Source organism: Macaca fascicularis, chromosome 6, assembly GCF_037993035.2.
Source record: "Macaca fascicularis isolate 582-1 chromosome 6, T2T-MFA8v1.1".
NCBI lineage: Eukaryota > Metazoa > Chordata > Mammalia > Primates > Cercopithecidae > Macaca > Macaca fascicularis.
Window position 1 is genome coordinate 185,635,252 of NC_088380.1, and position 14,618 is coordinate 185,649,869.

General features: G+C 51.6%; 1 pseudogene; it reads right to left on the reverse strand.

The window, feature by feature from the left end:
- LOC141406977 (acetoacetyl-CoA synthetase-like) overlaps positions 1 to 13,957 on the reverse strand; it is a 39,761-nt pseudogene extending 25,804 nt beyond the window's left edge.
- Between the last annotated feature and the right edge of the window lie 661 nt (positions 13,958 to 14,618).

A 14,618-nucleotide genomic window follows, 5' to 3' on the forward strand; every position in this document is an offset into this window, starting at 1 on the left:
GCACACACCACACATACACCACACACATGCACAACCATACACATGCACACATAAACGTACATGCACACATAAACGTGCATGCACACCCCACACACACACGCGCACATACATGCACACACATCCACATGCATGCACACACCACACACGCGCACACACACGTACACACACATACACACGTGTATCCATGTGCACACACACACCATACACACATCCCCACACAAGCACAGCAAGGGCAGGACACGTTGAGGAACAACCACTTACATGTACACACCACACACATCACACACACATGCATGCACACACCACATACATGCATTCACACACAACACACAAGCAGAGCAAGGGCAGAACACGCTGAGGACAGGGTCACTCCGCTCCCACAGGGAAGAAAGCAAAGAGAGTGCGAGAGGCGGTGGCAAGGAGCACCCCTCCCTAACCCCTGTGCCTGGTGTCTGAACGCTTTTTATTTTTTGGAAACAGGGCCTCACTCTGTTGCTCAAACAGGAGTGTAGTGGTGTGATCTCAGCTCACTGCAGCTTTGACCTCCTGGCTGAACCGATCCTCCCACCTCAGCCTCCCAAGTGAGACTACAGGCACACACCATGCCCAGCTAATTTTTTTTTTTTTTTTTTGAGACAGAGTTTCACTCTGTTGCCCAGGCTGGAGTGCAGTAGCATAATCTCGGCTCACTGCAACCTCCACCTCCCCGGTTTAAGAGATTCCTGCCTCAGCCTCCCAAGTAGCTGGTACTACAGGCATATGCCACCATGCTCAGCTAATTTTTGGGGTTTTTTTGGTAGAAATGGGGTTTCACCATGTTGACCTGGCTGGTCTTGAACTCCTGACCTCAAGTGATCTGCCTGCGTCAGCCTCCCAAAGTGTTGGGATTACAGGCGTGAGCCACCGTGCCCAGCCACAGCTAATTTTAATAAAAATTAGCCACAGCTAACCTTTTTTTTTTTTTTTTTTGGTGAAAACAGGGTTTCCTTATGCTGCTCAGGCTAGTCTTGAACTCCTGGGCTCAAGCAAGTCTCCTGCCTCAGCATCCCAAAGTGCTGGGATGACAGTTGTGAGCCACCGTGCCCAGCACATGCTACTCATTAACTCATATACGTGTAAAAAGTATTTTCATAAAGCAAATGTTTTCCCTCATCAGGCTCTATGTGCCTGAATTGGGAGTGTGAGGATGTTCAGATCCACGTGAAATGACACGGCTCCAAAAACCAGAAGGGTTGATTTTGGCTTCAACTCTAAGAGATTTTATTTCTTCCTTCAGGCAAAGAATAAAATGTGATGTCTTCTCTGCCATTTCATGTCACTGACGGACGTGTCCCAAGAAAGTGAGTGAGTCAGGTTCGTTTCTGCCACCATCAAGGTCTGGGCAGGGCTCCCGACCTCCCTCCTGCTGCTCACCCTGCTGGTAAGAAGAGCTCAGATCCTCCTCCTCAGGCTGAGGAACCAATGGTGGGGAGGAAGCCTGGGGGGTTGGCCTCGGGCTTTGGGCAAACAGCACCTCTTAAAGAGGCGCTCTGAGAGCATGTTTTTAAATCACAAGGAGAAAAATCACAACCACAAATGTGTAAAAAGAAAATAAAAGTGACCTAGGCCAGGCACGGTGGCTCATGCCTGTAATCCCAGCACTCTGGGAGGCTGAGGTGGGAGAATCACTTGCGCTCAGGAGTTCAAGAACAGCCTGGGCAACATCTTGAAACCCCATTTTTACAAAAAATAAAAAAAAAACATAGCTGAGTGTGGTGGCGTGCACCTGTGGTCCTAGCTACTCAAGAGGCTGAGGCGGGTAGATCACTTGAGCCCAGGAGGTTGAAGCTGCAGTGAGCCATGATCGTGTCACTGTGCACTCCAGCCTGGGCAACAGAGCAAAACCCTGTCTAAAAAACAAACAAACAGTGACCCAAAGATTTCTATGGGCAGCAATGGAATCAACTGTAAGTCACATTGAGGGGAAGTGAGGTATGTACCCTAAACTACAGAAAACGGGGGTGCTCTCGTCCCATTTACACACACTCACAAACACTCAAGCACACACACTCACCTATGCACAGAACATCTATGAAGGAAACAACATGGGCTTCCTCGGGGAAGGGGGACGGCAGCAATGAGGATACCTTTGTGGACTCCAAATTTTTTACCACATGCATGAACCATTTTCCAAAGCACAACTTTACATTAAGAAAAAAGTTGTGACCAAAAAATGCACTTGGGGGCCAGGCACAGTGGCTCATGCCTGTAATCCCAGGACTTTGGGAGGCCAAGGTGGGTGGATCACCTGAGGTCAGGAGTTTGAGACCAGTCTGGCCAATACATGAAACCCTGTCTCTACTAACAATACAGAAAAATGAGTTGGACATGGTGGCACATGCCTGTAATCCCAGCTACTTGGGAGGCTGAGGCAAGAGAATTGCTTGAACCCATGAGGCAGAGGTTGCAGTGAGCTGAGATTGCACCCACTGTACTCCAGCCTAAGCTGGAGTGAGACTCTTTCTCAAAAATAAAAAATAAAAAAAAATAAAAAAATTCGGTTGGAATCCACATATAATACACCCATATATATACATATGTGAGTGCGCATGTATACATCCATATATTCCTGTTTTCAACCTACAAAAATGACCGTGCCTTATAATTCTGCAATCTGATTTTTTCACTCATCATGACCATGTTTCAATGTCCATCAGTATATTTCTATCTGAACAAATACTTTCGTAGTTGCACTTCTAATGGCTACATAAATTAAGAATGTACCCTAAATTATTGAATGAATTTCCTTCTGCTGGGCATACCGATAATCTATTTTTCCTTATATAAACAATGTTGCAGTATTTGTCCTTCCATACAGTGGCTTCTATTTGCAGATTCTATTTTTGCGAATTTGCCTGCTCACTAAAATGTATGTGTGACCTCCAGGCCTATACTCTGGAGCTTTTGCAGTCACTCTCAGACACTGCAGAGCCGTCAAACCCGAGCCACCCAGGCCGGTTCCCACCGAGGTCACACAAGGAGACAGGGGCTCCCTGCCTCCCTCTCACACGCAGGAGACTGGGGCAGGGTGGGGCAGGGTGCTCTGTTCCCAGGCTTTGCATCCCAGCTCTGGACAGTGGCCTTGGGCAAGTCACTGAACGCTTCTGAACTGCATTTTCTCTTTCACAAGATAAAAAAATAGAACCTACCAAGATGTGTTGTTTTGGATTTAAGACTATAATCGATGTGAGAGGTGTGTGTGTACCAACCTACTTCCCCCAGGAGCAAGGGTTCCGTCCGTGCTGACTCGGTGTTCACAGTGACTTTGCAGAGCATCACTGCCTCAGATACTGAGAGGGGACTGTGCGTACTGGCTGCCCAGTAGACCGTGCCCTTGGGATGAATCCAAGCACTGGGCAGAGGGTGTGCATACTTACAGGGCCGGCCTGCCTTCCGGAGGCGGGGATGGCCGGGAGGTCTGTCCCCCGCAGAGCCATACCCGAGGTGGAGCCCAGGAGGACGCTGCTCTTGACGCACCTGTAGACACACTCATAGCTTTAGGCTTTCAGCAGGGAGCCGGTGGACAGGATCATGTCTGGAGCACGATCTTCTGCAATCTGATTATTTTACTCATCATCACCACGTTTCAGTGTCCATCACTATATTTCTATCTAAACAAGTACTTTCATCCTTGCACTTCTAATGGCTGGATGTGTCTGGGGCATCTGGAGACTGTGGATTTCCACTGGGGCAAAGAATCACCAAAAGATTAAAACTAAACCCAGCACCTGAAGCCTCACGCACAAGCAGGAAATAGGATGGATTTAATTTCCTTGATTGGCAGTACAGGGAATGAGATTAAAGAGGCACACTCACCGGCTTCACGGCCTTCTCTTCCAGCGCCGACAGCCACTTCACCCTGGTTACCAGGATGCTAGGGTGCAGGCGGGAAAGAAAACACCAGAAATTCTTCAAGACTCTTGCACTGAAGCTTTCTAAAGTTAGTGATTTATTTCTGACAAGTCTGCAAAACCCTAGAGCGCCTTTTTCTGGATTGAACTCATACTTCGTGTTTACTCGAGTCTGAGTCACGGCACCTGACTTGCTCACAGGCACACCTGACTGTTCTTTACGCCGAGTCCAGTATGCACGGCCAGCTTCCTTGACCACGAGGCTTCACGTAAAACAGTTGTTCACACGAACCCATCATTTTCCCAGCTGCAGAGTGTATTTTATCTTGGGGGACCAAAGGAGGCCATAAAATCAAGACCCCTCAAATTCTATCCTCACATTCATTCACCAAAGAAGAGAGGGCTACAGAATTATTATTATTACTTTTTGAGACAGGGTCTCCCTGTGGCGCCCCAGGCTGGCGCGCCGTGCTGCAATGACAGCTCGCTGCCGTCTCTAACTCTTGGGCTCAAGTGATCCTCCTGCTTTGGCACCCAAAGTGCTGCGAGAATTCTTTGTTAAAACATGTGCCATCCCAGAAACTCTCTACCCATCCCTTTTTCTTAAACAAGTTCACATTTTTATGAAATGTAGAAAAGTGCAGCTCTTCTTAAACGTTTAGAATCCACAGTTCTATGAACATCTGTGCTCAGAGAATGACACACGCTGCTGAATATACATCACTGCATTTTCAAGGGCAGCCCTGTCTAATATGCTATTTCCTTCCTCAGCTTTTCTTCCAGCCAGGCAGCCCTTCACATGGAAACTTGATCTTCCCAACTAAAGCAGATTTTTCTCTTCAGGGCGCAGAGGAGGCTGGGAGATTAAGACTCTTCCGTGTCACTCTGGGCAGTAGAACCTCAGTCCCTGCACGTTCAGTGGAGACTCATCCCAAGGAGGGAAGACTGACTGCCATGGCACTTGCTGTCTGAAGCTGTGAGGCAATGTGGCACAGAATGTCCTGGAATTCAGAACTGGTTGGGCATGGCTAAGGCAATGGCAGGGTGGGTCTCCCTCCATGCAAGGAGGCAGATTACCTTGGTCCTTCCACCTCCCACACCTTCGTTCTTTTACTTCCCCAGACCCACCCTGCCACCCACAAAGCCACCACTGTATCCTAGAGATGGCTAGAGTTTCGGGGGAGGGAGACTCGCTCTTCTGACCATCCCTCATGCTTCTTTCACAAACCCAGAGTTCGATTAACTACTTCAACTTCATAGCCAAGGATTAAGGTGTCACTCCCTTTGCAAGTATCAATAACAGAGGATGGAGACCTCGTGACTCTGATGCCAATCACCTGACCCTGGACAGCAGTGACCGCCTCCAGCTACGGGTACAAAGCTCTCCAATCAACAGCCACGCCCAAACAACACATAGGTTTTATGTAGCTCATCCCCCCATTGCCCACACCCAGAAAACTCGAAGGCTCTCTGTGGTTCTAAAGCACGTCTAACTGCAGGCAAGACTCTGCAAACCCTGATCTTGGTGAGGCTCCGCCAGCACTCGGAGGTGGTGCTGTCCAGCCCATGAGTCACATGCCTGCTTGTCTGCAAACAGCAACTTCCCCCATCTATCTCCAGGGTGCACCTAAGACAGTTAGGAAATGCAACACCATTCAGCTCATGGAAGCATGGGAGCCCACCTGTGGGCGCTCATGCCACGTCTTAGTTCTAGTGAGTACCGTAGGGGTCGCTACACCGAAGCATGAGACAGCGTCAAGGCCCTGAGCCATCGGGACCCGGTGCCTGTGACTGCCCGGAGCCCTAGACAGAGCCTGGTGTGGATCAGCCCAGAGGCAGCCCCTCCATGGTCGCCAGAGCACCTGTGGGCTCCACCAACCCGCGTCTCCCAGCTTCCGCCCCTGCCCCTGCCATGCTCTCTCCACTCAGGCGCTACACCACACATTTTTTTTTAAACGGAGTCTCTCTGTGTCACTCAGGCTGGAGTGCAGTGGCGCGATCTCGGCTCACAGCAACCTCTGCCTCCAGGGTTCAAGTGATCCTCCTGCCTCAGCCTCTCAAGTAGCTGGGATTACAGGCACGTGCCACCACACCCAGCTAGCTTTTGTATTTTTAGTCAAGACGGGGTTTCACCATGCTGGCTGGGCTGGCCTTGAACTCCTGACCTCAGGTGATCCACCCACCTCAGCTTCCCAAAGTGCTGGGATTACAGGCATGAGCCACCACGCCTGGTCTACCCTGCCCTTTTAATAACACGCACCAGATCACAGTGCTCTCCTGATTCGAAGTGTCCACTGCTGTTCCATTCCACGAGGGGGAAAGACTTGCCCTCCAAGCAGTCCCAAGTGTCCCTGCCCCTCCGACCCCTCTTCCTGCCCCCAGTCCCACATCAGCCCTTTGCACTCAGGCCACAGGAGGCCCCTCCAGCTTCCACAACACATGGATCTCAGGCCCACCTCCGGGCCTTGCTCCTGGTGGTTCCCTCTGCCTGAAGCACATGTCCCCAGTCCTGCAAAAGTAGTTCCTGAACCTTCCGGCCTCAGCCCAAATGCCAAGACCTCTCGAGCAGTCCCTGACCCCAGGTCCCTGACAGCACTCCTCAGAAGCCAAGGTCAGCCTCTCCCTTTTCCTTACCTTCCCCCTCCCACTACCAGCCCCATGAGGACAGACAGTGCTGGCCCCAGGTTGCTGCTGTGTGGCCCCCAGGACCCGGCAGGGAGCTTGGCGCAGAGCACATAGTCCAGCACACACGGGGTGCAGATCCCGGCAGAGTGCTCTCCAACCCACGCACTTCCTTAGAAGGACAAGCCCGTTCGCCCGTGAGGCCCCTGACCTCTAGGACCATCTCAGACAACGGCCCCATTCAGAGACGACAACACCGGGCCATCCAGACAACGTCCACGCCTGTCCCGCTACTAGCAAATCTGGGCAAAGTCCCCAGGGTCCTGGCCCTAATTCTATCCAGAATATTCCCCTCTCTAGAGCCTAGAAACACACCCCTATGAAGAAGAAAATTCGTCTTTTAAAATTATCTTGTCTGTGCCTACAAAATAAATGCTCTTTTACCCAATGTGTCAGTAAGGCTGGGAGTTGACATGCCGGTAATCAATAGACATCTCACCCCACATTTACTAACAGACATTGGATTTAATCAAAGGCACTGAGACAGCTTCATGAGGACTGTGCCCGCCCTGTGCTCCTCTTGTCACAAAACAGGATTTGCCATGACTGCTTTCAACTGTTGCACAGCATTCAGTTTCCAGGAGGTGAACAGAACTGAGCTGAAACGTCCTGCCACGCCCAGCACCCACTCCCTCTCACTGCCCGTGGCGCCCAGGGCAGTGGCTTGAAGCCTGCATCCTTCTGACAGCCCCTCGCCTGCAACCCCTGCCTGGGTGCCGAGTCACACCTGCCTCGCCAAACTGCACAGGAGGCTCTCCCAGGCAGGGCAAAGGCCACATGCAGAGGGAGCCCTGTGACAGCATGACCACACCTCAGCCAGCCTCGGTGCTCTGGCCAACCCAGGGCCCCTGATGACGGCATGGAACCAGCCACTGTGCTGTGAACACTCACACATGTATGCGTGCATACAGGCACACGCACACATATGCAAGGCACACATGCATCCACATGCACAGCAAACATTCACAGCTGCATGCACACACACACACCTGACACCTATACACACACAGACACCATGCACACATTCATGCACTCACCTGCACTCACACAAATGTGCACATACACATATGCACTCACTCTGTTTCGCATTATCACACTCCATGCACACACATACACTTTCACATACACTTGTGCATACACGCAGGCTCACACCCATGCACACAAACAGCAGGGTCTCCCTGGGACTCTTCATCCTTGGATCTCATTAGCACCAGGCCCCACTGATGTACACTTCCCTCTCCATCCCTCCTCAAGTAACCCCCGATCCAGTGCATGCCTTCCACACACACCAAAAAAAGTTCCTCCCCTGCAGCCTGGCTTAAGGGTAAAAGGGTAAAGATTCTAAAGCAATTTCAAGTTTCCAGGGATTTGATTAACCTTTTGCTGGAAACAATCTCATTAGGAAATAGCCTTCCTCACTAAGATTGTGAGCCAAATGTCAGGATTTCAATTTTACCCAGGCCAGGCCAAGTTATATTTAAAATGTTAATGGCCAAGGATTTAAAAACATGAGTGGCTCCTGTTCGCCCCATGAACAGAGTCAGATGTAGAGTAATGAGGACGTTTCAGAGCACAGTTATTTCTGGGCCCCTGGAGCTCTGGCGACTTCTGCATTTTCTTTTTTTTTTGAGACAGAGTCTTGCTCTGTCACCCAGGCTGGAGGGCAGTGGCGCAATCTCGGCTCACTGCAAGCTCCGCTTCCCAGGTTGACGCCATTCTCCTGCCTCACCCTCCCAAGTAGCTGGGACTACAGGCATGCGCCACCACATCTGGCCTTTTTTTTTTTTTTTTTGTATTTTTAGTAGAGATGGGGTTTCACTGTGTTAGCCAGGATGGTCTCGATCTCCTGACCTCGTGATCCGCCCAGCTCAGCCTCCCAAAGTGCTGGGATTACAGGCATAAGCCATCACGCCCAGCTGACTTCTGATTCTTATCTCTGGAAACACTGTCATTAGGCCAAGGGTGACCAAGACCATAGTGGCCAGAACATGCCAGCCGGTTGTGATTAATTCATCAGCAAAGTGCTGACGAGACCGGGTCTGCTGATGCCTTCTAACAATGATGATGATAAGGGATGGGGGCAGGGACCACCGTACCCATCCCCATTTGGATATTTCTCAGACACTGGGAGGGCACCTGACGTGTCTCTCCTAACTGGCTCCCGCCTCTGCTTATGGGATTCCCATCTACCATCCAGCCAGGGCCACAGGAAAGAAGTGACCACCTCCAGGGGCCCCAGGAAGCACTCAGTGTAGTTATGATGAGGTGAGGAGAACCCTAGAAGACAGGTGGCTGCCAGCCCCAAGGGACAGCTAGGGACAAGCAGAGCTCTCCTCCTGCCAATGGGCTCAGGAGAAAGGTGGCAGGAAATCCAAATGCCACACAGTCCCCCAGTCACAGGTTCTGCATCCACCCCTCATGAACTTATCCACACATCTCCCCTGTGCGTTCAGCCTTCACCTCACTTCATCTCTGATATGGTTTGGCTGTCCCCACCCAAATCTCATCTGGAACTGCAGCTCCCACAATCCTGTGTGTCGTAGGAGGTCACTGAATCCTGGGAGCAGGTTTTTCCCATGCTGTTCTCTCAATAGTGAATAAGTCTCACGAGACCTGATGGTTTTATAAAGGACAGTTCTCCTGCACACGCTCTCATCCCTTTGCCCCTCCTTCACCTTCTTCCATGATTGTGAGGTCTCCCCAGACATGTGAAACTGAGTCCATTCAACCTTTTTCTTTATAAATTACCCAGTGTCGGGCATTTCTTCATAGCAGTATGAAAATGGACAAACACAATTTCACTCCTGAGTCCGAAGAACGTGTGCTAGACTCTATGTGACCCTCAGTTTCCCTCCTTTTGCTGGGAAATGCCACAACTACAGAAATAAGATTAAAGTGCAGCACGATGGCTGCGGTTGACGATGCCATACTGTGTAAGTGCTGAAACTTTGCTGAGAGTCGATTTCAGGCACTCTCATTGCTAAAAACAAAAAGGTAACTCTGTGAGGAGATGCAAATACGAGTTTGCCTGACTGCAGTACTCATTTCATTCACTATGTGCATACACAGCAAAATACCATGTTGTGCACCTTACAATACATACAATTGTTACTAAAAAATAATCTAAAAAATAGAAACAGATTTTTGAAAGAAATGAGATCACACGCTGCCCGTAGGATTTTTCTCAGCCCTCACTCTAGAAGGAAAAGCCCTGGCCCTTGGTGTCCCTCCCTCCTTAACAGCTTCACCTTCCGCTTCTGGCACCTTCCACATCCTCCTCTTAGAGAGGGGACATCAACAAAAGCAGAGCATTCCGGAGATGTCCTGACCACGGCAGAAGGCAGCCACGGCTCTGCATCTGATCCCAAGGAGCCTTCCTGGTGCTGCCTGTCCCCTGTTCTGGGCACTGCATCTTGGTACCTACCCTATCCTGTCAACCAGGTCCCAGAGCATGTTGGGCATGGGCACCATGGGGGAGCCATCGTACAAGCCCATGGCCGCTCCTGTGGCCAGAATGGACACCATCCAGTTCCACATCATCCAGCCAACCTGCAAAGACAGGAGGGGTGTGGCTTCAGCAGGCGCCAGGCAGCTCTCCCCACAGCTGCCCCTCAGTTTCCTGCGTCCCTACAAAACCACCTAAGATGGAGCCACACGTTGGTGCTAACTGCCCATTTCAAACTCATGATACTTTGGCCCAGCAACTCCACGTCTAAGAATGGATCGCACAGACATACTCATACATGCACAGCAAGACATGTCACAGAACATTTGTTGCACACTTGCTGGTGACAGAGACAAAGCAATGTAGATGTTATTGACACAGGAAAGGCCACATGAGGTGCACACATTCTACTCACACCATGACACAGTTAGTGAACCCACATGAGGCATTCAGAACAGCGCCTGGCCCCAGCAGGATGAGGGAAGCCATTAAGCAGCCGTGAAACAGAATGAGGTCTGGGCTGACACGGAATTGCCTCCAAAGAATGAGGTCTGGGCTGACATGGACCGTCTCCAAGACAGTGTTCATACAAAGCAAACATGCAGCATAACCCTGTCAGTCCAGAGGAAAGAACAGATATGTAAACACGCACACACATGCCCAGATACATGCGCACACACACACGCGTGCACACATGCACTCACACACGCACACATGCACTCACACACACGCACTCACACACACATGCGTGCACACACATGCACACACACACTCGCACTCACACATATGCGTGCGCACACACACACGCCTACAGGGGCAACGATCCGCACTGAGGCAATGAAAATGACTGGCATGGCTGCCTCCAGCCCTGGGAGACACGCAGCCTTTCCTCCCATATCCTGTTGAGGCTGCTTGACATTTTTACCATATCCAAGTAGATTTAAGTTTTTTTATTTTAATTGAAAACTTACTAATTTTAAAAACGTTAAGGCAAGAAGGTGCAGGTACACTCACAGTACCTTCATCTATGCAGGGAGACTCTCTGGGTGGCCCTGGAGTAAAACAAATCCCATGACAGAGTGAGGGGCAAGTTCCAGCAGGAATCTCGGCCCTGGAGGGCAACAGGGAGCACCCCAACCCCACCATGGAGGCAAGGAGGTCACGGGGGATGCGCCCAGCCTGGGAGGACTGGAGCGGACGTGGCTGGGTGTCCTGGGCCTCGCCGCACATCCCCGAGGTCAGAATCTCAGAGTGGGGGATGCGGTGACCATGTGACAACCCCAAGTGGTTCTCATTCAGCCCTGGGTCAGAACCCCTGGACAAGAGCTCGCAGAGCTCAGGATGAAACAGAGCACCATGCCAGCAGGCCAGCACCTATGGCATGAACGACGTGGTTTAGTCTATGTCAGGAACCTGCCTCCTGCCCGCCACAGCCTAGGGCCGTCCCCAGTACACGTGGGCTACAGTGACCCAAAACCAACATCTCCTGGAAGACCCACCCACACCTACTTCCCACTCACACAGGCAGAGGGCACTGGGACACAGGCCAAGGTCTCTAGTCAAACTGCTTTCTTCTTTTCTTCCCCCTGAGACAGGGTCTCACTCTCACCCAGGCTCGAGTGCAGTGGTACAATCACAGCTCACTGCAGCCTCGACCTTCTAAACTCAAGTGATCCTTCTGCCTCAGACTCCCATGTACCTGGGATGGGACCACATGTGTGAGCCACCACACCCAGCTAATTTTTTTTATTTTTTGTAGGTGAGGTCTCACTTTGAAGTCCAGCCTAGTCTTGAACTCCCAGCCTCAAGGGATCCTCCTGCCTCAGCCTCACGAAGTGCTGGTATTACAGGCATGAGCCACCACACCTGGTCATTGAGCTGCTTTCTGAACAGGTCTCAATGTACTCATTCAATTTCCTTTATTAAGGAACTATTCACCAAAGAGAAAACCAGTGCCTGGAAGCCCCAAGCAGCATAGCATTCCTGGCCACCTCATTGTCCAACAAAGCTGCTAAAAGTTGAGTCAAGGCCTGATGGCTCACACCTGTAATCTCACCATTTTGGGAGGCCAAGGTGGGAAGATCACTTGAGCTCAGAAAGTTGAGACCAGCCTGGGTAACACAGTGAGACCTTGTGTCTACGGAAAAGCTTTTTTTTTTTCTTAGATGGAGTCTTATTCTGTCACCCAGGCTGGAGTGCAGTGGCACAATCTCGGCTCACTGCAAGCTCCACCTCCTGGGTTCAAGCGATCCTCCCACCCCAGCATCCCAAGTAGCTGGGATTACAGGTGCCCACCACCATGCCCAGCTTTTTTGTATTTTTAGTAGAGAAAGGGTTTCACCATGTTGGCCAGGCTGGTCTCAAACTCCTAAGCTCAAGTGATCCACCTGCCTCGTCCTCCCAAAGTGTTGGGATTACAGGCATGAGCCACCATGCCTGGCCTCTAGAAAAAAAAATTTTTTTAATTAGCAAGGTGTGGTGGAGTGCACCTGTGATTTCAGCTACTTGGAGGCTGAGGCGGGAGGATTACTTGAGCCCAGGAGGTAGAGGCTGCAGTGGGCCACGATCACCACTGCACTCCAGCCTGAGCAACAGAGTGAGATTCTATCAAAAGGAAAGATGAAAGGCAAAGGTAAAAATGGAAAAAAAAGGCAAAGGGAAAACAGGAAAGGAAGGAAGAGGAAAGGAGGGAGGGAGGGAAGGGGAAGGGAGGAAAGGTGGGTCACAGTACAGGCTGGGCCCAGGGCTGCAGGACATGTAACAACTGCCAGCGAGGCTGCTGTTAGAAGCCAGGTGGTGTCAAGTTGCTCCAGGGAAAAATCTAACTGCCTGATTGTTAGGGAGGGGGCAGGATCCTTCCAGTAAAAATGAAATGCCTCTGAGAAAATTGCCCCAAATTTTTGAGTTCTTCCCATTGTATCTTTCCTCTCAAAACAAGATCCTGACATTTTAAATTGCCATGTCCCAGGGAGGCAGGCAAATCCTGCATCATAGTAGCTGCTGGGAGCTTTCTGCAACTCCACAAGGACACTGCACTGATGCTGCTGCCCGGCTTCCTGCTCTGAAATGTTTGAGAAGGGCCGGGCACACAAGGGCTCATTGGTGGGGGTGGGGCTGGCCCTGGTATTCTATGTTAGGGACTGGGGACAGGGGTGAGTTGTAGAGAAAATCCCTGCAGCTGAAAGAAACCTGAATCATCTGTCCCAAACCCCACAGTAATTCGCAGCTGGTCACAGAGCCGGGAGTGGTCTCTCCACAGTCACACATCAGAAACACACCCAAGGTCCCCTTCCTGAGTCTGCGATCCCAGGGGTCTGTCCCCTTCACCGGTGTCTGTGTGAGGTCCCAGGGGTCTGTCCCCCTCCTGCATCTGTGTGAGATCCCAGGGGTCTGTCCCCCTCCTGCATCTGTGTGAGATCCCAGGGGTCTGTCCCCGTCCTGCATCTGTGAGAGGTCCTGGGGAGTCTCTCACAAGGGGCACAGAAGGGCCCTGGGCATTGCCCTCACAGGTCAGGCACGTGCCTGTGGCATTCCACTCGTCATAAAAACTCAGCACAAAAGCACCGCCCAGGACCTGTAGCTAGATCATTCTGGAAGCTCTTGATGTTTTGAGTTCTTCTCCTCTGGGGTAGAACACACTTCTTTCAACTTGTCCTAACCTTCTGTCTTTCAGTGCTCAACAAGGACAGGGAGCCCTCCAACACCTGAAGTTGGAGTTCTGGTTTAACGGCGTGGACTCCATGCTGCTGAGGCAGGGTGGGTGGAGGAGCGAGGCCATCTTGACACCGTGCCCAGGGGAAGCCCTCACCGAGGTGCAGCACGGGCACCTAGGGAACGCCTTACCATGGTGTAGCACCGGCCGGCGCCCGGGGAAGCCCTTACCGTGTGTAACACAGGCCAGCACCCCAGGGAAGTCCTCACCGTGTGTAACACAGGCCATCGCCCTGGGAAAGCCCTTACCATGTGTAGCCCACCAGGCACCCCAGGGAAGCCCTTACCGGGTGTCATGGGCTGATGTACCGGGGAAACCCTTACTGTTTATATAGCACAGGGCAGCAACCCAGGGCAGCCTTCACTGGGTGTAGCACAGGCCGGCAACTGGGGAAGCCCTTACCATGTGTAGCACAGGAGGATGTTACTGCTGGTCACAGGAGGATGTCACTGCTGGTCATGTTGCTGTGCAGCAGGTGCTCCGTCAGGTGCAGGATGAGGGCGCCCTGTGGGGAGACGGGGGACAGCAGGTGCTCTCTGTTAGGCATACAGTACCAGGGTACCTGGTGCTTGGCCCACGTGCCACTCAGACGCTGCCAGGAAGAAGCCTCAGCAGATCCCCAATTTCTTTCCTGGTAGAAAAGGACTTTGGAGGCTCCCCCTTCTCCCCTGTGATGAGCCACGCCCCCACATCCCTCTGCCACCTGAGCGCTGAGCGTGGCTTGTAGCCTGGAGAGGAAAACCCTGACACTGCTGCCTGCCCTTGAGTTCTCAGTGCCTGGGCCATCAAGGGCACCACGGAGGCCCACCAGCTTCAGGCAGAAGAGAAGTGACCCTTATTGTGAAGAGAGTCAAAGAACAAAAGACCAGGGCCTGACTGTTCCAGCACA